At 42.7% G+C, this 26,022-nt stretch overlaps 1 protein-coding gene and 1 non-coding gene across 2 annotated transcripts in view; both read right to left on the bottom strand.

Annotated features, from left to right (window-relative positions):
• PITPNC1 (phosphatidylinositol transfer protein cytoplasmic 1) overlaps nt 1–26,022 on the bottom strand; it is a 253,207-nt gene that overhangs the window by 201,218 nt on the left and 25,967 nt on the right. The gene's annotated exons all lie outside the window — the stretch shown is intronic.
• Nucleotides 13,487–13,557, bottom strand: TRNAY-GUA (transfer RNA tyrosine (anticodon GUA)). Its single transcript has one exon. It is a non-coding gene; the product is annotated as a tRNA-Tyr (tRNA).

The following is a 26,022-nucleotide window of genomic DNA, read 5'->3' as shown; positions in this document are numbered from 1 at the left end:
TGATAGGAGTAAAAGCAGATTTGGGGGAAAGAGGTGACATAAATATTGTCTTAGGTTGATTGTGTAATGCTGTCAAGATATTCAAGTACAAATATCCAGCATACAAACAGGCAGAAATGGAAAGACTGGAGGCGATGCTGTGGCTTGGAGAAACCTTAGCAAAGAAATAGTCACTGAAACCACTGAGCTAAGATTCCTATGGACTCAGACAAACAGCAGGAAGTTATGGCTCAAAATCAAAGAGGCTAATTACAAAGAACTCCTTGGTGGTCCACTGGTTAGGACTCAACACTTTCACCTTTGGCCAGCCTGAGTTTGATACCTGGTGGGGGGGGGGAACCAAGATCCTCACAAGCATGAGGGCCAAGAAAAGGCTAATTATAGCATCTACTCTGTCCTCCTTGCAAAGACATTAAGAAAATGCTTTTCCTTCTCCTGTTGCTTTTTTTTTTTAAGGGTTAGAAACATTTGTCAAAATATCTTCTAGAAATATGGGAAGAGTGGAGTAAAACAAGGCTAAGTTTCAGCTAATGCTGTACCACGACCATAGGTCAGACATAAAACAACCCAACAACCCAAACGCCAATGGTCCTAGCAATTTCAGAAGATTAGTTTCAATGTTAGAGTCCAGAGCTAACAGAAAAGTAAAAGGCTGCTTGCCCTCTCACAGCCATTTTAAAAGGAAAGGAGAGGAGTTCCCTGGTGGTCCCCTTGGTTAGGAGTAGGTGGTTTCCAGTGGTTAGGACACGGGTGCGTTCACTGTTGGTGGGTCAAGTTCCATCCCTGGTCAGGGAACTAAGATTCCTACATGCCATGCGCAGGAGCCTAATGAAGAAAAAAAAATTTTTTCATTTCAAATTTTAAATAAATAAAAATAAAGGGAAACGGACATGCTGCAGGTAGACAGCGAGGAGAGTTTAACTCCTAAGGAAAGCAAGATGAGAGGAATTCCACTGCACGGGGAAAAAAGGGATGGCCAGCACCATCCTTATCCAGGGCAGCTCAGTGGTTGAGAAGATACAGAATGGATCAACAGGCTATAGAGACTAGTATCAGGAGGAAAGAAAAGTCAACTTAGAAAAATTAAATTAAGAAAGAAAACACAGTTGGTCACAGACTCCTTTTTTTTTTTTAACCTAAACATGAAGGAATGGAACCATCTCTGCAAAAGGGGCCGTATTGTAGCAAGTTCTCCTACAGGACCGCAGCCCGAAGGCTCAGTCGGCCATTGTCCTACCTCCAGTTCATAAAAGGCTGAGGACCACTCCTCGGTCCACATTCCTGCTCCTGCTCCTGCCGGGCCACGTCATACCGAAAATTCCCCGCAGCTGGTGAAGCCTGGGACAGCGCGCCCTCCGGCCCATTAGGAAGCCCTCTCCAGCCGTGGGAGCAGAGCTGCGGCAGGAATGGGGGGGGGGGGGGGGGATCCTGTCCCTTTCCTAATAGAATCTAGTGGCGGCAGTAGCAACAGTCATAGCAGCTGAGGTGGCAGCAGGGTTTGAGTTTGGCTATGGGGGGGCGGGGGAGGGGGGGGTCTGTCCAGGGATCAACAGGAGTGGAGGGACTTCCCTGCTGGTGCAGTTGTTAGAATCCTGCACTTCCACCGCAGGGGACACAGGTTCGATCCCTGGAGAAGCAACTAAGATCTCGCATGCGGTAGAGTCCAAACAAAAACCCCTGGAGTTGAGGTGACTGGTCACAGCTGTGCTCTGGTCTTGAGGCACATGGGCACGTAGCTGTGCAAGGAAGCTGCTGCCGCCACTGCCTCCTGAAAAGCGGACTCTGTATGCGCTTAGCCTAGTCAGTAGCCGAGTGCTCCCGATGCATCCTCCTCTTACATGGATTCCCTATAGCCCATGGGGTCCGCTCCATACTTCTTATTGTACGACTCAGTAACGTCGGCCATGACATCCCTTTGATCTCTTTTGACCAGTGATCCTCTTTTCCACAACCGATAGCAGCCACTCTGGTCTTCTCCCACGCCAGGGGCGGTTGGAAGCTGGCTCGTGTACAATGCCACGCGCATTCATTTGCCTTGAAACTCTGTGCGGGTTGCATATGGCACACTCAGCTGCATCTTGTTCTCTATGTGCACAACGAGGGTTTTGTTTGGTTGCTATAGTTTTGTTTTGTTGTTTTGGCGGGGCTTGCGGAATCTAAGTTCGCTGATCAGGGATGGAACCCGGCCCATGACGGTTTGCTGGCCCTCACTGACCTTCCTAACCACAGGACCCACCGCCAGCGCATTCCCAAAGACATAGTACTTAACGATGTCACATTCTGGCACCTTCCCGTGCTGCTCAAAGAGTGGATCTCCTGCTCTTCCTCCCAGAGCAGGTCTCCGATGAAGAGCGTTACCACCCTGACAGGAGCCTCACGGATGCAGTGGTGGTGGCGGTTCCTTCGTCAGAGAAAACTCTACAAAATGGCGCCCGGCGCTGAGCCTCGGTGGTGCGACGTGCACGTCTTGTGCGCCAACTCACGTACGCGCATGCGCCAGTGCGCCTGGCGCCCCTCACCCTTGCAGGAAACGTGTTGCTGTTCTTCAGTTTGCAGTTAGCAGACCGCCAACCGACTTTTGCAGTTAGAGATCACAAAACGAACAAGGCCGAAGATGATGCCCCAACTGAGGACAGATATATAGATTGGATAGCAGAATGCTGAACATATCAGAGGCAATCTGGACCATATAGAATCTGCTATCTAGAAAGCCAGGTGCATGCTTTAGTTGTCTTTGGAACTCTCTTACTGTGACTATGAGTACTAACCTGCTCTTTGAAGTTAAGGGTAGGTAGGTCAGTCCATCTCTTGCCCTAAGCTCATCTACACCAACAAAATGCACATCAGTTCTACTGTCTTGTCAATAATATATTATGCAGGTTGGTACCTTGGACATCTACTTGAACTTCCCAATGCTCCCAAATGGCTAACAGATGGAGAGGACAAAGAATTTCAAAAGAGATTGTTGAATACAGGGTACTAGGAAATACAAACAAAAGAACAGTAGGCTAAATGCCAGAAGATCCAGATTCTATACTCTATTCTTCCACCATGGACAGGTTAATTATGTTCTGTTTATGTACAAATGGGAATAGGATGCACAGATCAAAAATTGAAAATGTGTTTCATAACACATGGTAATACTGCTTGAAAGTTAGTCATTACTACACACAACCCCCTGTCTATTTAGGGGCCAAAGGAGTTAAAGTTGTGCTGTTATTTTAGGAGATAGGTGTCTTTGATGATAAAACTTGAAAATAATTTACAAGAAGTTGTACCTAGAGGTGGACTACTGCAGTATAACAGATTCTCCTTCTACACATGACCTTTAATTCTGCTCACATCTATTTCTAGTCTTTTGGGTAAGAGAACTTAGAACATGACATGAACTTAGAACATGAAGAACACTTCATTCCTCAGGCCCCCGCCCACAGTGGATGTGGCCCTTCTCCAGCACTGAGTCACCCTCTTCCCCATGCCTTCTGCTTGGGTGGCAGCCCACCAAGCCTGAAACCCAGTTTGCTGGTCTGTCTACCTGGCCAGACAAAAGTTCTCATGCAGGGTAGAGCTCATTTGTCCAGGTCTTCTCAGCACGTGGCATCATGTAGGGTTCAAAAACTAATCCCCAACAGGAAACAGCGGGAAACAGCAGGAAATTAGGAGGAAAGATGCCAAATGGCACATATTAAAAATAATTTTTATAGTACCCTATTTTTTAAAATAAAAATCGTATTTTCTTGGGAATTCCCTGAGAGTCCAATGGACAGGACTCTGCGCTTCCACTGCAGGAACCCAGGTTCAATCTCTGGTTAGGGAACTCAGATCCCACACACACAAAAAAAACTTATGGTGTATGAGGTGATGATTTGGGATACATATACACAGTGAAATGATTACTACAGTCAAGCTCATTAACATATTTCCTCTTGTGGTTACCTTTTTGTGTATGTGTGCGATGAAAGGAAAAATTAAATTTTAAAAGGCTCCTGTGCATTAAGCCATAGATAAGTGGATACACAGCATGTGGTACCTACATACAGTGAAATATTATCCAGCCTTCTAAAGGAAGGAAATTCTGACAGATGCTACCACATGGATGTAACTAGGAAGCATTATGCTTGGTGAAATAATCCAGACAAATTATTCCACTTATACAAGTAGCTTGAATAGTCAAATTCTAGAAATGGAAAGTAGAACGGTGGTGCAAGGGGATATGGGGGGGGTTAGTGTTTAAGGGGTACAGAGCTTCTGTTTGGGTTGACAAAAAAGTTTTGGAGATGACTAGTGGTGATGGTTACACAGCATTATGAATGTACTTAATGCCACTGAACTATACACTTAAAAAAGGTTAAAATGTAGATTTTATGACACATATAACCACAATATTTTTAAGTTTCCTATGCAGTATTCTAAGGAAGGATACAGGATTGTGACCTTTGGCCCATTTTTAGATGCCTGTTTCTTCATAAGTTGCATTCTTAAATATCTAACTGATAGCAAAAGGAAGAAAACACATTTAGCATTCACACACCTCAGTGTCCAAAGGTCCAAAGTCATTAATCTGGAAAAATACCACAAAATTCATGAAACTGATTCAAAATTTACTTCTAAACTGTGAGAGCAAAAAAACAAGTGTGATTTTAATTCGGTTTTCTGGGCATGCAAGTGTTGTCTTGGTTGACTTGTTATTTTAATTATTGGTGATCACTGGCTACCAGTACTAACCTCACTGCCAGAAAGATAAACATTTAAGCAATTAAAACATTCAAAACTGGAACTAGCAGAGAAAAAAGTTTATGTTTCTAACATTTTCCTTTTAGCATCAATTGTGATTCATATATCAAAAGACTAACCTTTTAAAAGGAGAGGAATTAGCTTTCATAATTGACTATTTTGGTAACCAGCTGTATAGAAAACTATTTTATCATCTCCCTTTCCCCACCCCCAGACAGAGAAATTTGTTGAGCTTGAGATCTCTAGATTATAATGCTGAAGTTCTTATGCAAGTAAAACCTCCCAAAGATGTTAGATGTCTTGTCAAGGTAAAAACAGGAAGATTTCTTCCTTGAATATCTGTCAAGAAAATATAAAGCTATGGTTATTACTTTCTTAAAAAAGTTCTTTTCCCTTTAAAGAAAAGTGTGTTTATTCCAATGGTGGTTTAACAAATAATCACAGGTCCTCAGCAAGCCTTCAAAACGAGTGATCAGAATGTAAGAAGCTGACAGACTCCAAATTAAATCAACACTACCCAATCTAAGGTGTCAAAAGGTGTGTATTAGTATCGTCCAAAGCAAGCCTTTGGGGGTCACTTTTAACTTCTTCAAACACCAAGTCTTTCCAAAATCAAACATGGCAGCAGAGAAAAGGCAAGAGAAGGGGCCTTGCTATGTCAATGTGGACATTCCTTAGGAGGTCAGTGCAAATCAAAGAAATACAACCAAATGGTTTTAATCGTGTGGGTGACAAGGCACAGGTGACAGGCGGGAAAGAGCGAAGAGATAAAAGTGTTAAGCGCTTAAAAGAGGTGATGCACCCACCTTTGCAATTCAGTAAACACAGACTAATAGTAATTTTTGTCTTTGGGTGGTGAGACAGGACTGCACCAGAAGATCTTATCCCTTGGGAAGAACGAGAATCACAGAGTCACAAAAACGGGGAGAATGATCCCGTGGCTCTAGACAGATCTGGAGGAAGGGAGAAACAGGTAACGTGAAGATGTGAATAAAGCATGCAGGAAGCACCTACAAAGGGCAGCTTCCTGGGTCCTGGAGAAGCCTGGTACCCTCTTACGCATGTTGGGGTGCCCCCCCCATACTAGAAGCATCTGGTTCTAGAAGAGAAAATGACTTCAATATGGGTGGAAGAACCACAGACAGACACATAGTCAGGGACACACAAAGACCAAGGTGATAAAAAGAAAATACCCAGGTTGAGCCCGTATTTCAATAAGCCGTTCCAGAAAAGCACCGTGGTGAGACAGGTAAGTCCTGGGGATATGACATACTGGCATGGAGAGTGTGGGTGACAACACGTTATTATACATTTGAAATTTGCTAAGATAGTAGATCTTAAAAGTTCTCATAAGAAAAAAAAACCCTAAAAAAACAAAAACAGCCATGTATTTTCGGATCCCAGGTGAAAATTTCAGAAAATAGACACCTTCAAAGAAAGGAGACTTCTCTCTGTGGTTTTGAAGAGAGTTTCACATCCACCGCTCCAAAGACCCAGAAAGACTTATTGTGCTGGGCAATTGGGGTGTGCAAGCTTTGAGACTAACACAAATAATCAAGTCTCCTTTAGAGATCCTGAAGTATCTTTTTAAGAGATTCTATGCTTCTATTCCTCCTAGTTTGTTTTTTCTTAAATCTTAATTGGAAACGAACTTATTTCTTTACCAAAGACTCCAATTCTATTATACCCTTCTTAAACTTGCTTATTTTTTCTCCATTTTATTTTTTTGGAACTCAGAAGAATTTCCTCCTTCTCTAAGTTGAAAAGCCTCCAGAAAAAGGGTTGGTTGTGCCCTAGTTTTAGAAGGTGATGAAAAGGCAAGTCGCTAAAGCAACATGGAGAAAACTACTACTTGTGGCCTCGGGGAGGAAAGAAAAAAAAAAAAAAAAGAATCAGTCAAACAAAGATACCTGAAGTCTGATTGGAAATTCTGGGGCAATCCAAGCCTTAGCTCCAAATGCCTAAACAATAGCCTCTATTTATGCACAGTTCAAAAGGACTCACTGCATCAGAAGGCACCTTGCGAATAAGAGTGCAGCTAATTCTCCCAGCAGCAGAAATCCACTCCCATGAATAACAAAGCTTCGCTCTGTTATTCATAATAAGGATTAAGCTCAGTGGGATAAAATACACAGTTGCCAGGTCATCTTTGCATAGGGCTGAGTGTGGAAAACCAAGTTCCCATTTCTTCTCCACTGAAGCCTGGTGATTGGTACAGAAACCAGTTCTTTAAATGTTCTGTGACAATTTCTTTTGCTGTTTAAGGAGAAATCAGTTAACAGAGAAAGTGCTTTGAGAAACAATTGAAGGGCTCTAAGTCAATATTACTACTGTCCTCAGCCCCGTGTCACTACTGTGAGCACAGACCTCCAAAGGAACAGACTGTTAGCTAAAACTAAAAGATCCCACAGTCCATCCCCTCACCTACAAGGCTACCTCTAAAGCATCAAGGGCCTGGTCCCCTATCTGTTCCACACCTAGGTTTTCCTTCTTGTTCCCTTCTCCTGCCCTGACCCCTGTTTCAGCAAAAACTATATGCTGACACCTTGCGCACACATGACTTACAGCTTCTCACTTAACAACTTTCTTTGCCAAAATCTATATTCATCCTTCAAGGCTTGCTTTAAAAGGGCTTTCCCATGACCCCAACCCAGTGGCAGCTCTTCCTTGCACGTGGATGATACTGAGTTTGCACTCAATTAGAAGTTTAATGTTCTTATTGAAGTAATTCTATGTGGAATAATATGTGATCTGGGATTTGCTTCTAAAAAAAATCCAAGAATAGGAGTGGAGGGTGGGGTATTACAAGATACTAAATTAGCTATAAGCTGACTGTTGTCGTTGCCGGATGGGCCCATGTGGGTTCACCAGAGGGGTCTCTCTACTTTTGCTTCTGTTTGAAAGTTTCCATGGTAAAAATCTGAAAATATTTAGTGTCACAAAGCTAGCTAATGACAACCGACATTCAAAACACAGGATCGCCTGACGTTAAGGGCTGTTAAGAGCAGAGCCTCTTGACTGTGCTATTGTTTTTCATGAATTATTTCATAGTTGCTGTTACTGCTTTTGTTACTGCTTTCACTGTATCCAATTGTATTCATTATTCATTTGACATGAAAAGCCCAGCTGCTCTCCTCAAGGAGAGCTGGCAGTGTAACCCGGGACACAGGTAAACAGATAAATCACAGTGGAATCCTAAGTGAAACAGCCAGGACAGAAATCGAGTGGAAACAAACAGGTTTCTATGGGAAAACAGAGCAAGTAAGCCTGCTTTAGGGAGCTCAAAAAGGCAGTGCAGCCAGGAGGTGGAACTCAAGAGCTAAGCAGGGACGTCCAAGGTGAATGAGTTTGGGGCCAGGAGTACAACCCTGACAGAAGATATGGCCTGGACAAAGACGCAGTTCTGAAGCGGAGTGGTAAGGGAGGAACAGGGTCAGATGCGGAAGATGCCCTGGCAGGGTAAGTGGGGGCCCAGACTGTGAAGACTTACCTGGTGACTCAGATGATAAAGAATCTGCCTGCAATGCAGGAGACCTGGGTTTGATACCTGGGTGGGGAAGATCCCCTGGAGGAGGGCATGGCAACCCACTCCAGTCTTCTTGCCTGGAGGATCCCATGGACAGAGGAGCCTGGCTGGCTACAGTCCACCGGGTCGCAAAGAGTCGGACACGACTGAGTGACTAACATGCATGCAGACCAGAAGGGGCTCGTAGCCAAGCCAATGGGGCCAGATTTCACCTCTTAGACAATCAGAAACAAATGCGGAAGTAACATGATCGTTGTTGGTCTATTGGGAAGGTCACTGTCAGCTATGTGCCTAACAGGCTGGCATGGGCTTTTGCAACAGACCAGAGCCAGGCTTAGGGTGATTGAGTGAAGTACAAAATTTACAGGGACACCAAAGAATTCAGCGATCCGGATGAATATTATTTTAATGCAATTTTCTTTTTCAGAAATCAAAATTAAAACAAACAAACAAACAAAAAACCACAAGGGAAAACAAAATCCAAATTGTAGGTAAAGACAGAATGTTGCTGTTTGTTTTACCACCCTGCCTTATTTGCAATGGAAAACACCACCCCACCTCCACAAGCCCCACCCTCCACCATGCTGGGTGGGTTTACAAAGGTGGACAACGATATAGGAACAGACTGGATAATGTGAGGCTTTATATATAGTTGTATTTTTTTTTTTTTTTGTCGTTGTTGTGGAGCTTTTATTAACTTTTCCTGCTCGGTTCTCAATATGGGAGGATATTTTGATAAGTGGACATGGGGTGCACAGTTTTCTTTGCCTGAAGGTGCGTGTAAGAGCTTGGCAGGGCTCCGCCATAGCCTGGGCAGTAAATGAGGACGGACAGCGCTGAGGCAAGAGCAAACACCCAGAGGGTGAAAGAGGAAGAGGCCGGATTCAAGCAACGTTTCTAGGGCAGAAATGAGAGAATGTACAAACACAGTAGGAATATAAGCCTAAAGGCTCAGCTGGAGTATCATCTATTCTCCCCAACTACATCATAGACACTGCAGGGGCAAAAATTCCATTCTCCTAGCTTTTTGTATCATATTTTGTATCCTAGCTTTTTGTATCAACTCAATAAATTCCTATTAACTAATTAAGTGGAAAAGAAGAGCTTAAGTCCAAAGCACACACCACTGAAGCCAGGAGTGTGTGGTTCTGTTTTGCAAACTGCCTCTCGCTGAAGAGCAGGGCACAGTGATGAATCCCCATTCATGATAACTAAGCCCCCCCCACCAAAGTCTAACAAGCTTTTTCAGTGACACTCTCCTGTCATTCTCCCATCTCATTTTGTATCCTTAGGACTAAGGAGGAGAGTAATTGAAATGAGGGCTCTGCTTCATTGTCTCTGCAGCTATGATCAGATTAGAAGAAAGGCTGAAAAAATGATTGGTTACACCTGGCTGGGACAATGGGAGAGAATGGATGGGGGGAGGGAGCTTTACAGTTTTGTATCAGAGAGTAACCAGATTCCCGCACCAACCTTCCTGCCCATGTGATTTTCACTTGCCCCATATTAGCTTCAGTCCTATGTTATGGAATATGGCTTCTTCTCTGTGGAGCAAATCAGAGGCTGTTCAGGATCATGGACACGTTATCCAGATAAATCACTAGGCGTGGAAATGCACTCAAGAGAGACTCAATGATGGAGGAGGTTTTAACAAACAGAAAGCTGCTATGAGACTTTCCTGGTGGCCCAGTGGTTAAGACTCTGTACTTTCACGCCTGAGCGAGTGCCTTTGATCCCTGGTAGGGGAGTTCCACATGCCCAGAGCAGCCAGAAAAAAAAAAAGCTGCTATCAAATCTAACTTCTGGATAGCTTTGAAAGGCTGACTTGCTCTGAGAGGGTGGTACAGAGATAGCAACTTGCTGCCCATGTCCCAGCCCAGGCAAAGAGCTATGACTAAACAGGAAACTGGTTACTTAGCTGTTGAACGGATGTATGAGCGTTCAAAGCGCAGGCACTGGGCTATATTCTGAGACATCCTATAAAGTGAAAGCACAGCTGTGTTAACCCTGACAGATGTGTAAAAGACTCGTGTAAGAGGCAGGACCTGCTTGGGTCGCCTGAAGAACTGAATTCTCTGTGAATAACTATGAATTATTTCAAGCCATGGTTTAATGGCCATCTACCGTGCGCCCAGTAGCTTCACAGGTATAACTTTAAGCCATTCCAAAGTCCTGCAAAGGAAAGCGCTTTTTTCTACAAAAGGAAGCTCTGAGAGGTTGAATCATGAGCCTGAGGACACAGAGCTGGTCCTAAAGGAACTAGAATTTAAACCCAGAGCAAAGCCAGGCTTAGACCAAGGAGAAACTTTTCCTTTTGAGCTCTTGGTAACTTACTTTCCATTAGTGGGAGGTAAATAAGTTTGAGTTCACCAGTGCAAGGTCAGATCCTGCACTCAACATTTGGATATTTTATTCAGCATGGAATATTTTATATTAATGATGTTTTTATAATATATCAGATTAAAAATATTATTCATCATGATTATTGAATTTGGGGGCTTCCCCTTCAATTTGGGGTCCCAGGGGCATGTCTCACTAGCCTCATCCTAGCTTTGGCTGCCCTCCAGGCTATGGGTGACCTGTGATAACCTGAATGCAGCCTACAGATAGCTCTCATTTTAAGCAGACATATCCCCCTCCTCCAGCCTGCCTGATAAGTTTTACATTCAAAGGTATTGCCTACTGTGAAAGAGGTTTCCAGAGTTGTTTTTTTTTTACTTACTTGTTTGCTTCATTTTTTTCCCTATTCATTTTACTTCTTCCCTTTATCTTCTTTCTCTAGTCACCACTGACACGACTGGGATACTTACAACCAAGAAATGTGGCAAAAGGTGATAAAATGGATAACAGGATGCAAAAAATTCTACACAACCCATGAACATATTCAAATGTACTCAAAAGGGAAGCATCTTAGAATAATGGCCTAAGGCCTCAGAGTATATTTATTTCTACAGGAAATTAACTTCCATAAGGATCAGCTCTTCACACATCTGCCTCATAGAAGTGTCTCTGAGTCCTATTACCAGATACAAAATTAAATAAATATTATGAGCTGAATCTGTGGGTTGTACTGGTAACTGGAGGGAGAAAAGTCATCCTTATTCTTTCTGAACTTTTGTTTCTACAATGTGGTACTGTAGTGACATAACACGAATATGAGGAAGATAAAGGCCACGCCAACAGCAAACACAGCTGTTTTGAATCCTAGTCTGTATTTTTTTAATTAACTAAATACAGTGCTTGGTTTGTCTTTTTTTTTTTTTTTAAATCAACATTAGGAAGCTCATCAATTACACAGAAGAGAAGCTGACATAGAAACTGACACTGTCCAGGTATTCATGCCTAACCAGTTTTGCATTTCAGCCCCGGTTTAAGTTAAAGAAGCATTCATTCAGGACCTGCTGTGTGTTCAGACAGGACCAGGAATTTGTATCACGAAGACAAAGGGCCAGGTTTCCTGGGAGAGGCTGATGCTCGGCCAGGGCATCACTACTTGGATCCATGTTTTATGGAAGAGAGACCAGTCCATTAGTTTAATTAAGAAAAAAAGAAAAAAGCTTGATCAATGTCCATGTACCCTTTCTACAGGACAGGCCAAGGGAAATTTATAGGAGCAGAGCGGGTAGGCCTCTGGCAGGATTACAATAAAATCAAATGTTTGTGTCCTGGAGTTTCCTCTCCTTTTTCAGCACTTTCAACCTCTGAACAAAACAAAACAAAAACAAATAGTAGCAATAAACCAGCAGCAGGACTGCTTTTTGTTGCTGGCATAGAGGATTATACTTCTGGATTGCTTCTCCAGTTCTCCCAACTTGACCCAGCTAATAAACATTTAAAAAGGGAGGAAGGGAAAATTACCTATCAGCTCAGAAAATCAATGTTAAGGGTCCACATTCTAAAATCCACACAGTCTATGCATTAGAGAGGTACTTAGGCCCTCACTCAGGAACTCGGTCCTCCTCATCCATATTCTAACACAGATTTTTAATTAACCTGGTATTTCGACCTGCAGGAACTTAGAAGGCACACAGCAAAGGAGTGCGCACACACTGTCCACGGCTGCTTATAATTATCACTGGGGCTATTCAATAACCTTCAGGGCAGACAAGGCCCTATTCGTTCACAGACAGACCTATTCATTCACTCACTCTTTCATTCATTCATTTAACCAGCCCTGCCTCCTCAGGGCTACTAATGCTCATTCAAGTTCCTGGTAATACCACCCTCCCTGACGTTAAGGGAGGTTTACAGAGCTGCCAATGTTCCTGTAAGACTCCCACGCTCTACCCCAGTGAAACCTCCTGAGAGATCAAAGATTCTCAGGAACTGCATTAGTTTCCTGTAGCAGCAATGAGACAGTACTACCAACGATGCCACTTCAAGCAACAGAAATGTTATTCTCTCATGGCTCTTGCTTCCCTTGTGGCTCGGCTGGTAAAGAATCCGCCTGCAATAAGGGAGACCTGGGTTGGGAAGATCCCCTGGAGAAGGGAAAGGCTCCCACTCCACTATTCTGGCCTGGAGAATTCCATGGACTGTATAGTCCATGGGGTCACAAAAAGTCGGACACAAGTGAGCGACTTTCACTTTCACTTTCTTTCACGGCTCTGCAGGTAGAAGTCCAAAATCAAGGTGTCAGCAGAGCTACGCTCCCCCTGAAGGCCCTAGGGAAGAATCCTTCCTGCCTCTTCCAGCTTCCAGTGGCCCCAGGAGAACCCTGTGGCTGCATATCCCCAATTTCTGCCTCCAGTTTCACAAGGCCATCTTTGTGTCTGTGTCCTCTTTTCTTATAAGGACCCTGGTCATTCTACATCCAGAATGATTTCATCTCAAGGTTCTTAATTTTTTAACTGACTACATCTGCAAAAACCCTATTTCCAAATAAGGTCACATTCTGAGGATTTGGACAAACACGAATCTTGAGAAGACTACTAGACTCCCACAGAAAGCTATCACTAAACTGATAACTGAGTATCCCACCTCCCCCGATAGGCCGTCACCATGAATCCCTGAACCTCAACATCCTTGAAGTCCAAGATCCCTGGTTCCCTTTTATCCCCACTCCTCCTCTCGCCTTGACTTTCCACACATCAGAAAAGTGTTAGCTGCTTAGTCGTGTCCGACTCTTTACAACCCCTTGGACTGTAGCCCACCAGGCTCCTAGGTCCGTGGGATTCTCCAGGTAAGAATATTGGAGTGGGTAGCCATTCCCTTCTCCAGGGGATATTCCCAACCCAGGGATTGAACCTGGGTCTCCTGCATTACAGACAGATTCTTTACCACTGAGCCACCAGGGAAGCCCTCCACACATCAGAGACAGAAATGAAATCATGTCACTCCCCTGTTTATAACTCTCAGTGGCTCCCTCAGTAAGAAGGTAACATCCCAAACTCCTGGCCAGGCCCCCAAAGCCCTCTATGGTCTGCCCTCTGCCTCGGTCTGCTCCATCTCCTCAGAGAACCAGGTTCTGTTCTGAGCCCCAGCAGCAGTGCCACCTGTGGTCTTGGCCCCTCTGCCCCATGCTGACAACATCCACACCCAGTCTGTGCTGTTCTTCTGCTGGCCATCAGACTCCTCTTTGGGTGCATCTTCTCCCGCAGCTAGGTGGTCCCACTGCCCAGGGCTGGCCAGCCCTCTGATGATGCCCCTGCCTGCAAGCTTGGTGGCTCATAGCAGCCACCACACTCTCCCAGGTGGCGTCACCCACGTGTCCAGACCTGCTTCCGCAGCTGCAGCTAAGTCCTGTGCCTTCCCTACTGCACACTTGTCATTCTGTCTCCTCTCTAGATCTGGCTTCCGTTGGTCTGGCTCAAGCAAGGAGGAGACAGGAAGACTATAAAAAGCAGGAGAGGGAGAACCATTTAGTGCAGAAGCAACTGGCTCTTTTGCCAAATATCTGCAAGACTTCTTCCCGTGATTCATGCAGGTCTCTGCTCAGATGTCATCTCATCAAAGGCCTTCCCCATCACTTTTCCCATCGCCACGCCCTGCTCCTTTATCCTGCCTTTTTAAAGTCTCTACCTGACATTATATTTGTATGTTTATACATTATCACCCAAAGAGCCGACTCATTGGAAAAGGCCCTGATGCCGGGAAAGATTGAAAGCAAAAGGAGAAGAGGGTGGAAGAGGATGAGATGGTTGTTTAGATAGCGTCATCGATTCAATGGACATCAATCAGAGCAAACTCCAGGAGATCGTGGAAGACAGAGGAGCCTGGCGTGCTGTAGTCCACGGGGTCGCAAAAAGTTGGACACGACTTAGTAACTGAACAACAGCAACATTATTATCTGGGTGCTCCCATGCAGAAGGCAGGAAGTTTCTAGTGGTGCCAGGCATTCCGTGACTTGTGGCTGCATATCCCTAGTGCCCAGAACAGTATCTGGCACAAAATAACTACTCAGTAAATAGTGGTAAGCTAAATGAGAACAATAGTACCATAGAACTGAAATTCATAGGATACACTGTAACTGCTGACCTTTACAACAGATCTCTCAAGCAATCAAGGCAGAAAAGTATTTATTTTTTTCCTTCGGATTAAATGAGATGTTCTGGAAGTCTTTAACAAAGTTTCTAGAACATAGCAAGCCCAGCAAAATGTTAGCTATTATGATAGAAAATATTCTAGAAAAACGTACATGATTTTGTTAAACCTTCCTTATCAGGCACACCCAGCTTGTTTCCTGAGAGTTTCAGCAGCTAGAACTTTCCTGGAGGGTTAATCCATTGGGGAAATACAGGGGTGTGGTTGATACCACCAGAAACTGAAAATATCTGAGCCAAACAGAGGACATTTTAAATATAGGTGTTGCTGATGAAATAAACATACAGCCCATTGTCCAAAAAAAGTCACCACTTTAAAAGATAAATGAAGAAAAGCTTTCACACTGATTCACGTGGCGCTTTTGAAGACATAAAATGTGTGGAAATGTGTGAATTATGCATTTCTCGGGATATATGCTTTTAAGATTAGTAAGGGACAAATCTACATTAGTATTCAAGGCCACAGAAACCAGTCTGTTTTACAAATTACCATGTAATTAAACAGAAGGCTCACAAGATCTATTTTAAGCACATCCTTCCCTTAGTCTTAGTATTCCGCTCACCATCTAAGTCCCTCTAGCCAAAACCACAACTTAGAAACTGCAAGCTCACGGCACTGTCAAGGAATATTTTCTAACTGCCCCCTAAAACTGCCAGACGAGTCATGTTCCTGTCATGAATAACGGTATCAAGAGGTTGACAGGAGGTTAAAAGATGGGAAAAAATATAGTAAGAAGGGTAAAGTTTGAGGGTGAGACAAGACAGGAAACGTTAAAAAAAAAAGTGTTGTTTATATTAATAATAGTTAAAGGGGCAGTTCATCATAAAGTAGAAACATCTAATGAACGTCTTTAAACCTTCCAAATTTTTTCACAGTACAGAGCAGCAGAGAGAGTTAATGGTCCTGAGATGTTACCATTTATAAACTCCCCTGCATCTGAAATGGTCTTAAACTCTATATAAATCATATCTTTACACCTGTGAAAAGTACTTCTTTTACAAGTGAGCAGAAATGGGGTTCAGATCAGAAAAGTTAAGTAATTTGCTCCCAAGTAGTGGGGATGCAGAGCTGCAACTGTGTTTGTTCCAAAGTGGGACTCTTTGGGCTGCACTGATAATAATTCCTCAATGATTCCCAAGTACTCTTGCGTCACCAAGTTTGCACAGGTTCAATGCCAAACGGAAAAAAACAAAGCCAGTGTAGTCTGTTCTCATAGGGCTAAATTTACTCACTGTTTAAATCCTGAAATCGTTTCATGTTCAAACATACTTCCATAAAATAAAGGACATTTCAACTTGAAAATTTCCCCCAATCATAAAAAAACAAATTTTAACATGAAAATTTAACAAAAAGAATAGCAGAAGTTTTTAAAATAGCCTTACTCTGCAACATAAAAAGTTGATCTTGCATCAAGTGCCAAAATTTCTTTTGAAATTTTACTGACCCATGAAATAAAAGACTGGCACTATTGCACAATAGTCAGTATTTTTCATCTTACCCATCAGGGGTTTATGAGGTCATTTTAGTTGGTCAATACCTGCACTCTTTCTGTGTCAATAAAATAAAATAAAAAATTGAAAACACCAGGAAATAAGGACAGGTAGCACAAAGGTTAATGAATGCTTCATGAAATGCTTGTTTTAATTGTGTACATAAATGCATGTTTGTACTGAGTCAGGATGTAAATTTTACTTCTTACTGGGGGTCCCAGTCAAAAAAACTTTGAAAGCCTCTGTACTGTTTTTCTTAGAGTAATGCATATTCCTTATTGAACATTTGTAAAACAGAAAAATTGTATAAGAAGAAAGTTTAAAATCATCTATAATTCCATCACTCACAAATGACTATAATTATTCATAGCTTTATCTCCTAAGCATATTTGTTTTTTTTTTAAAGCATGTTTTTATATTACCCAAACACTAGCTGGCCACACAAACACTAACTACTCCTGAGTCCTCTAACATGGCACCGTGATTTAAATAGAAGCCTGGTTCTCGGTGGCTTTGTGCCACAAATGAGGCAGAACACACTTTTTGTTTTCATTTTGGCTGCAACATATGACTTGTGGGATCTTAAGTTCCCCAACCAGGGATAGAACTAGGGCTCATGGGAATGAAAGCAGCCAGTCCTAATCACTGGAGCACCAGGGAATTCTAGGAAGAGGGGAAATACTCCTAAACAAGATGAACTAGTGGATTTTGGATGCTGAGGCTGAGGCATCTATCAGTCTCTGTGATTACATCAATTGATAAGAGGGAATTGATTTCTATCTACCTGCTCACAGAAGGAATGCAATCTTCCACCTTAAGTGAAAGTCACTCAGTTGTGTCTGACTCTGCGACCCCATGGACTTTGCAGGCCAGAATACTGGAGTGGGTAGCCGTTCCCTTCTCCAGGGGGTCTTCCCAACCCAGGGATCGAACCCAGGTCTCCCGCACTGCAGGAGGATTCTTTACCATCTGACCCACCAGGGAAGCCCAAGAATACTGGAGTGGGTAGCCTATCCCTTCTCCAGTGGATCTTCCGGACCCAGGAATCGAACCGGGGTCTCCCACATTGCAGGCGGATTCTTTACCAACTGAGCTATCAGAGGTAATCTTCCACCTTAAAAGTCAGCATTTGACTCCACCATGAACATTTTCAACAAGGATTCGATCAAAGCACATTATATATTTGCTTGGAATTTTGCTTCCAAGTGTTAAATATGGTATATTTTTAGCCTTGGGAGTGATGGAATTTGTGTTAACAGGTCGTGGTGAGATAATCAGTTCACAGCCAAGCTCCGGGTGCAGCCAGTGTTCACGTGCAATAGAGGATGACTTTGAAAATCCGGCAAACCTGGCTCACAAGCTCTTGTGAGAGCAATCGGAGGTTTTAATAGTGAGAGACTATAAATTGTGGGAAAGCAGTAATGTGGCCAGGATCTCACAGTGTCACAAAGCCTTAGGTATTAACGTGAACTATGACCAGAAGAATTTCTCCCGGTGGGAATCGAGACTAGGAGAGTGGTCTGGTATGACTCCTCCAGAGTAGACCCCATGCTTGCATTTGCCACAAAGAAGAGACACCCAGAACAGGGATGCTGAAAACGTCCCTGGCGAGTAAAAGTGAACTTCACCATGAATAGGAATTCCAACATCATCAATTCATTTGTTTCCTATCAAACATGGGTGTCCTTACCAAGTAATGAAAATGAGGAATCCAATTTTGAGGCAATAAATGTGGAATGTTTAAATAAAAACTAAGTGCATTGTAAGAAAACATTGTGATACATCAGTAAGGAAACTCTAAACACAAATTTATATTCAAATGAGTTTTTTACTCCAGAGTGTAATTTTCACACTCACAAGGTTACAGGAAGTTTATGATGATCTATGAAGATGTTAGCTAACCAGGGGTGGCAGGCCAATGGCCTATTTGGTAAATAAAGTTTTATTAAAACACAGTCACACATATAAATCCCTCTCACCTACTGTTTATGGCTACTTTTGAGCTATGACAGCAGCATTGAAGGATTGTGCCAGAGACCTCGTGGCCTGCAAAGTAAAAAAAAAGCTATTCGCTGGCCCTTTAAGAAGAAGTTTGCCTAATGTCAGAAATTCTGGTGAAGCAATGCAGGTTTTGAATAAGCTGTGGCCAGTTGTTAGGGCCTGATCCTCCTGCACAATGAACTACTGATCCTTCTTTCTCTCCAGAGGTCATTTATTAAAGGGCATATAAATAGCTGTAAAACATAACAGGAACATCAGTGGGGTTTGGATTGGTGTTAAAACCAATTTCAGAGAAGTGTGACTTTCAGGGTTGCAAGGAACCTACTCAAAACCTCTTCTGTGAAACTGATCCGGATGTTTCAGCCCAGAGTCCAAGACACTCAAGAAGGAACATTACGACTCTCTGCATGTGAGACTCCGGCAATATCTTCCTTCCAGGCTGGAGGATACCAATCTGGAGCCTGCTTTTGAAGGCACTATGAAAACATTCTTCGTTTCTTTAACAACTTTCTTTCATTTGTCCTTAACCCCAGAACCACGTAACCCTATAAGTTGAAAGTACTAGTGACCATATTTCACCAGCTCTCTATATCAAACCCACATGCTCACCTTTAGATTGGGGTCAGGGTGCTCCAGGGGAATATGACCTCCCCCAGGCAAAGCCTTACAAGATGATGGAGAGTATTTCTGCAATCCATCATGATTCTTCAATCTGTCAGAAGAAAGACTTTTATTCAACTTGTATTGCTTGATTTGAAAGCCAAACTCAAAATCTCAATGCCGTCCTGACAATATTTCTATTAAATAAAACCCTCCCATGTTGTTGGGAGCTTTTAAATCAATCTGCCACAAAAAGCTTCTGAACAAGTTAATAACGCAGATGCTGACTCACACTCTCCAGCAGGTACTCCTCCACAAAGAATCAATGGACTTTGTTCAATCTATCAAAACAGCTAGCAGTTGAGCAGTAAAACAATTAAAATGCAGCTCTTCTTTGTATTCTTTCTCATTAAAAAAAAAAAGGCAAGGATGCTGAAGTCTTGGGAGCAAAGACAGAGCTGCTGAGTTCAAATCAGAGCTTCATTCCTTAGAGCAGAGCTCACATTTACTAAGTGATCAGGACACAGAAGCCATTGAGGCACGTCCACACGACCACTCTTTCTCAGTTCACTTTTTTATTTATATTTATTTATTTGTGCTTATTATGGAAGCAGAGTTGATTTACAATGTTCAGGTGTTAATTTCAGGTGCACAAAAAAGTGATTTCTTTATATATATATATGCATATGTATATATATTCTTTTATAGATATATTCTTTTTCAGATTTTTTTTTCCATTACAGGTTATTACAAGATAATGAATACAGTTCCTTGTCTCAGCCCACCTTTTTGAAATTTCTTTTTAATTTTTAAAAAATTTTACTGAAGTATAGTTGATTTACAATGCTGTGTTTCAAGTGTACAGTGAAGTGAATCAGTTATACATGTATCTACTCTTTCTAAGATTATTTTCTCATATAAGTCATTAAAGAGCATCAAGTAAAGTTCCCTGTGCCCACCTTAAGCTCAGAGGGTTGAAATGACTTGTCCAAGGTCAAGCACCTAGTAAGAAGCGGCAGCACTGGGATCTAAACTCAGTCTATCTCTGAAGCCTTATTTGTTTGTTTGTTTGTTTTGGCCTCACCACATGGAGTGCAGGCTCTCAGTTCTCCGACCAGGGATAGAACCCTCACTCTCTCTACTGGAAGTGTAGATGCTTAACCACTGGACCTCCAGAGAAATCCCCTTATTTTGTTTTGTTTTCTCCTTCCAACTCTATGTAATGGTAGCTGGACAATGTCAAAGGTCTATGAGCTCCTCTCTTCCCAGGACAGGCCAGGGGACATGCTATTTTGTTTTTTTCTCTGCCTCTCCTTTAAGTCTTTCGAAGCATATATCGGTACAGCCTTTCTTCAGATGATTTGCTTTAAGCCTTCTTCATTACATTCACAAGTGAGTCATACTTCCTGCAAGTTACACCAGCTCACCTTTCTGGGTTCCAAGCGTTCACAGATATTAAGCTCATCTCTCATACTGTGAATCTTAACTTCAATTTGAGGTCATTTCCTGTTGGCCTCGTGTATCATCAATATGTGGAATTCTCCACTCAATATTATCTCTGGAAGGTCTCTAATTGCCTTGGCCCTACTAGACTATGATTCCCACCAAGGAAGGATTTGCTGGCTCACTCACCTTTGTATTTCCAGACCTTGATAAATACTGACTAGATCAGTGGACAGTGTAACTTTGCCACATTTCAAGGCAGTAGGGAAACTAAGGCACAGGAAGATTAAGATAGCTTCTCTAAGGTCACAAAAAGAGTGGTACTTCACATAAGGCGATTTAAGAACCGCCATAACCTGGATGAGGTGTCATCTGTTAGAGCAAGCTGGTTTTTCCCCTAACATCATACTACACACTACACAAAGAGGTTAGGAATAACATAAATGGATTTTGAAAGCTACCATCCTCTTTTCCCAAGTCTTTGGCACCAAGATAAAAAGGCTTTCGATCTTATATACAGGCTGTATGTGTGAATGCATCCAACACAGGGTGAAGAACTAACAGTTCTTTTGCCACCTGCCAAGTCTTCACCAGTGCCATGAAGAAGAAAGCCCACGCTCAGCCTGCCTGGAAGAGAAGAAGCCAAGGAGGGGTGTGCAGAGGTCTCCCAGAGTGCCGCCTTCCCCTTTGTACCCAGAAAGACCTTAAAAGAGCCCCAGCCAAAGAGACTGGAGCTGAGTATGTTCTAGTTAACATCATGGATAATGCATTATTCATGGATGATAAAATTCTAATCATTGGGATAAGAATGGGCACCCACATAAGGCATTTCTGATCTTCCTTCAGCTACATACAGACTATATAAGTGAAGGATTACTGATTTTTTTCCCCGCAGGCATGTGTGATCCTAGTTCCCCCACCAGGGATTGAACACATACCCCCTGCATTGGAAGCAGAGTCTTAACCACTGGACTAACAGGGAAGCCCCGAGGACTACTGATTTGATTAGAAGAAATATTGGAAAATATGTCTGAACATTAAGGCACTAAGTGCTTCTCTGGGGAGAAAATATATTAAATGTTAGGAAATGTGATGGAAATAAAAATACAAGTAGAAAATTGAACAGATTCATGTCGTGGGTCTCCAAGAATTTAGAAATCTGGCTACACATTGAGATTTTTTTGCTCCATTGCTTCTGGCTGCATTCAGAGGCATGCTGACAGGCCATGACTTAATAATTCCTGAGAATTTTCCTTTGAAGGTTTTCAAATCACATTTAATACAAAGCATGCCATTAAAAAAGACTCACTGATCACTGATCAATAAAATATATTCCTTTCCACGGAGTGCCTTTTTATAGCTCCAATGTGAAAAGCATTGTTTTCCTGCTACCCCCTTGGGGATCAAAGGAAGACTGATGTCAAGAGCTCAGAGCACAAAGGGAAAAAAGGCCTCTGATAACTTGGTGCTTTACGTACAGCCAGAGGTGGATCATTCTGGTATAAAAGGATTTTTTTTTTTTAATGAGTCCATTGACCCTGTAATGGAGGAAAAAAATAGGGTCTTCCCTTTCTCAGAAGTGTCCTGATCCCATATTTAAGGTCAAAACTAGAAAGTATCCCAAATAAGGATGAAAGACTGGCTTCACTCTTAGCTCTAAAGCATGTACTGAATCGACAAAACTTGAGACAAGGACGCAGAGAAGGATCCGAGAGTCTGGCACAGCAACTTGAGATGAGGTTTGCTGGATATAAATCTGTCTTTCCTAGGAAATACACCCTATCTACGCTCTAAGAATTAGGAAACTTCTAGAATCTGTGCCAGTGAAGCAGAGCTGACTGACCAAGTCGGAGAAGTGTCTACCTCTCCACAACCTGTAGCTATCTTCTCCCTCACCCTTTGCACCTGCTGCCTGTCTTTTCCCACCTCCTGTTGCCATCTTTCTTTTTAAAAAATATTTATTTATTTTTATTTGTTTATTTGGCTACACCAGATCTTAGTTGTGGCAAGTGGAGTCTTCAGCTATGCACACAAACTCTCAGTTATGGCATGTAGGGTTTACTTCCCTGATCAGGGATGGAACCCAGGCGCCCTGCATTGGGAGCATGGAGGCTAAGCCACACAGGAAGACCCTCAACTTTCTTGCTTCCACCTTTTTCCTCTCCTTTTCTCCTTCTTCCTCAAAGCAAGGTTTTATTCATGGTTACAAGCCACAGTAAAGTCTCTGCTTAAATTTACTGACTTATCAACCTAGTGTTAATCTGGGCAAAGAGGGTGCTGTCCTCTGCTCCTTACCGATCAGCTGGCATAAAAAGAACAGGCTACTCAGTAATGCCAAGCTAGACCCAAGTAGCACGAAGTTCTCATAGGCTAATGACCTCCGAACGAAACCCAGGGCATCAGTCCTGCCTATTTTCTCTGGTCAAAGGCATTCATTTTCATCATGCTTATATTAAGTAGAGTCCCGAAAATGACTGCCATCCCTGCTTGCTGATATCTTTCATTTTTGCTTCCTCCTCCTCCAGAAAGACTGTTTCACGGAATATGCAGAAATCTGCCTACCTAGCCAAAGAATGAAAAATATGATGGTCTTGTGATAGGAACTTTTTTCATGAAACACTGAAATCCCATTTCCCTGCATTGTAATTTCTAGGTCATTACTTACTAGGCAAAGTTAGAATATTCCATTTAAATGTAAAATTGTCTTCTCCTAGGAACAGCAGAGCAGTGCTGCCATAAACAAACCAATTGAACAAGTTAGAAATTTAGTCTCTAATAAAAACAAGTATGGGCTTCCCTTGGTGGCTCAGACAGTAAAGAATCTGCCTGCCATGCTGGAGTCCTGGGTTCGATCCCTGGGTTGGGAAGATTCCCTGGAGAAGGGAATGGCAACCCACTCCAATATTCTTGCCTGGATAATTCCATAGACAGAGGAGCCTGATGGGCTACAGTCCATGAGGGTGCAAAATAGGTATGGGGGGCTTTAGAATAGTCTACAACAAGGTAATAAACAGATCTTAACCTACTATCCAATCATCCCCTGATAATAAGTTTATGTGCTTGGTAACCTTAAGATTCAAATCATCTGTTGGTGAGATTTATCACACACACTTCCCAAGGGAAGAATACGCTAATATGTTGCCTCTTTCCATTGACCAAGCTGTTGGAACCTCCATACCTACAGGAAACCAGAAAGAACTTTTCACAGTACCGAGTACAAAAATATGCTCTCAGCAGGACAGTTGACGAGAAGTTATTTTGAAAGTGTACAAATGGGCTTCCCTGGTGGTCCAGTGGTTAAGAATCCACCCCGCAATGCAGGGGACACAGGTTCAATCCCTGGTCCAGGAAGATATCACATGCTGCAGAGCAACTAAGTCTGTGACTACAACTACTGAGCCAGGGCTTTAGAGCCAGAGAGTTGAAACTCCTGAGCCCGTGTGCCACAACTACTGAAGCCTGAGTGCCCTAAGAGCTCGTGCTCTGCAACAAGAGAAGCCACCTCAGTGAGAAGCCTGCGCACTGCAACTGGAGAAAGCTCACGCAGCAATGAAGACCCCGCACAGCCATAAATAATTAAAACTTTAAAAGCGTGTGGTGCAGCAAAAACTGAACTTTCCACATATTCATGCTCATGTTAGTCGCTCAGTCATGTCTGGCTGTTTGTGACCCCCTGGACTGTAGCCCACAAGGCTCCTCTGTCCATGGAATTTTCCAAGGCAAGGATGCTGGAGTGGGTAGCCATGCCTTTCTCCAGGAGATTTTCCCGATTCAGGGATCTAACCCAGGTATCCTGCACTGCAGGCAGATTCTTCACTATCTAAGCCATTTTCAAATATGGTAGGACCCTATCCAGTTATATCAGCATCCCTGTACTGAGAGGCAGGGGCTGAAGAATCTAGGCAGAAATATACTGTATCTCGCCCAACTCCCCATGACTGTTTCATTTTCCCTAGGTTTAAGTTATCTATAGCTGCAACCATAGGTTCTTAATCTGACAGTGACTGAAATTATACAAATTTCATTGTAAATAAAATAGCATTCATAAGAACAATGAAAAGGGGCGCACACTTACACAAGAAAAGGACAAAGCATGATTTGGAAAGTTAAATGAGTGTTTTAGTTAGTACCTGTGTTCCTAAGAGTCACTGATATTGGTGCCTTCAATTCTGCAATCATTCTTCAACACACAAATGAGAGCAAAGAATAGCAGTACATTTTTACACGTAAGTATAAAAAACATTCAGGCTTGTTTTTCAGGCAAGAGTGATTTTTAAAAGTCAGTGTTTTCCTTCCAAAAGACGTGACTATCGCGTATTTATCCTATCTAAGTTGGGACTTTATCATTTTCAACCAAAGTTCCTGGCAAATCATTCAGAAGAAAGAAGAGGACAACATGATCTTCAAAAAATGTTATAAATCTTCAAAGAGAATAAAGTTTGAATGAGTTTCTGGGTTTGAAAAGATGTAACATTTTAGATTTCATTTATTAAGGGCCTTGTGAGGCCATTACATAACCATGTTCATAGAACTGTAATAGCCAACATTTCATTAGCTCTGATTCTTCAAGAGAGCCAAGGCAATAAAAAGAAGAGATATTAAAAGTTAGCTACATAGTCATTGGGGGACCATAATTAGTTTGATTTGGTCAAAGGATAGGACAGGGCCAGAAGATGAAGCTGGGAGAAGTCTGCCCTGGAGGACTTTAAATGTCATGCAAAAAGGCTTAAACTCACTGTAAAAAAGGGTGTGTTGACCATAGGGATTTGGAGAAGAATGAGATGTGAGTCTTGGTATTAAGAAACTTCATATCTAATGGAAGTGACACCCAGAGAGGTTCCTGAGCTAAAGAAAAGCAAGAGATGGAAATCCCCTGGTGGTCCAGTGGTTAAGACTCCGTGCTTCCAATACAAGGTCTGTAGGTGCAATCCCTGGTCAGGGAATTAAGATTCCCACGTTCCCAGCAGCCAAAAGAAAAAAAGAAACAGAAAGGTAGGAGAGAAATGAATTATGGCTGAGGAGACAGGAAACCTCTGAGAATGTGGCATCCCATCTGACCCCTGAGGGGAAGGTAAAATTTTTATAGCAGTGGATGGCAACAAAAGAGCATAGTAGATGGGGAGGCCGGGCAAAGACTGGGAGTCAGAAACACACAGAGGAGAACTAGAAAACGATGAGAATTTCAATTTGGCTGTACATGAAGATGCATGGGAAGCACCCTACAGAAAGAGGTTCCCCTCTGCCCGCAGTTCTCTATTGCACAGCATTCCTCGTGACCTGTCATTATTCCTAGCCATTTGTGTTTCTTTTCTGTGGTTTGTTCTCTCTAACTCCAGGCCAGGGAGTGGTAAAGAACAAGATAGCAAATATTTTAGCATGCAGACGCTGTCATGACTATTATACGCTGCCATTATAGCAAGAAAGCGGCTACAGACAGTGTGCTAGCAAAGCAATGCGACTGTGTTCCCATAAAACTTTATTGATAAAAAAAAAATTGACCCACAGAATGTAGTTTGCAGACCTCTGCTCTCAACTGCACGGTAGCTGACAAGGGTTGGGGCTGTCTATATACAGAGCCTGGTGTGGCAGGCAATGAATGTGTGAATGAGAAGACAACTAATAGGGCTATAAAGTCGAGTTGAGAGTCCATCTGACAAGGATATTTGCTAGGGAGTTTGGACTCAT

Source organism: Muntiacus reevesi, chromosome 18 (genome assembly GCF_963930625.1).
Source record: "Muntiacus reevesi chromosome 18, mMunRee1.1, whole genome shotgun sequence".
Lineage (NCBI taxonomy): Eukaryota > Metazoa > Chordata > Mammalia > Artiodactyla > Cervidae > Muntiacus > Muntiacus reevesi.
Note: the sequence above shows the minus strand (reverse complement) of the source record. Positions and strands in the feature narration are given on the sequence as shown.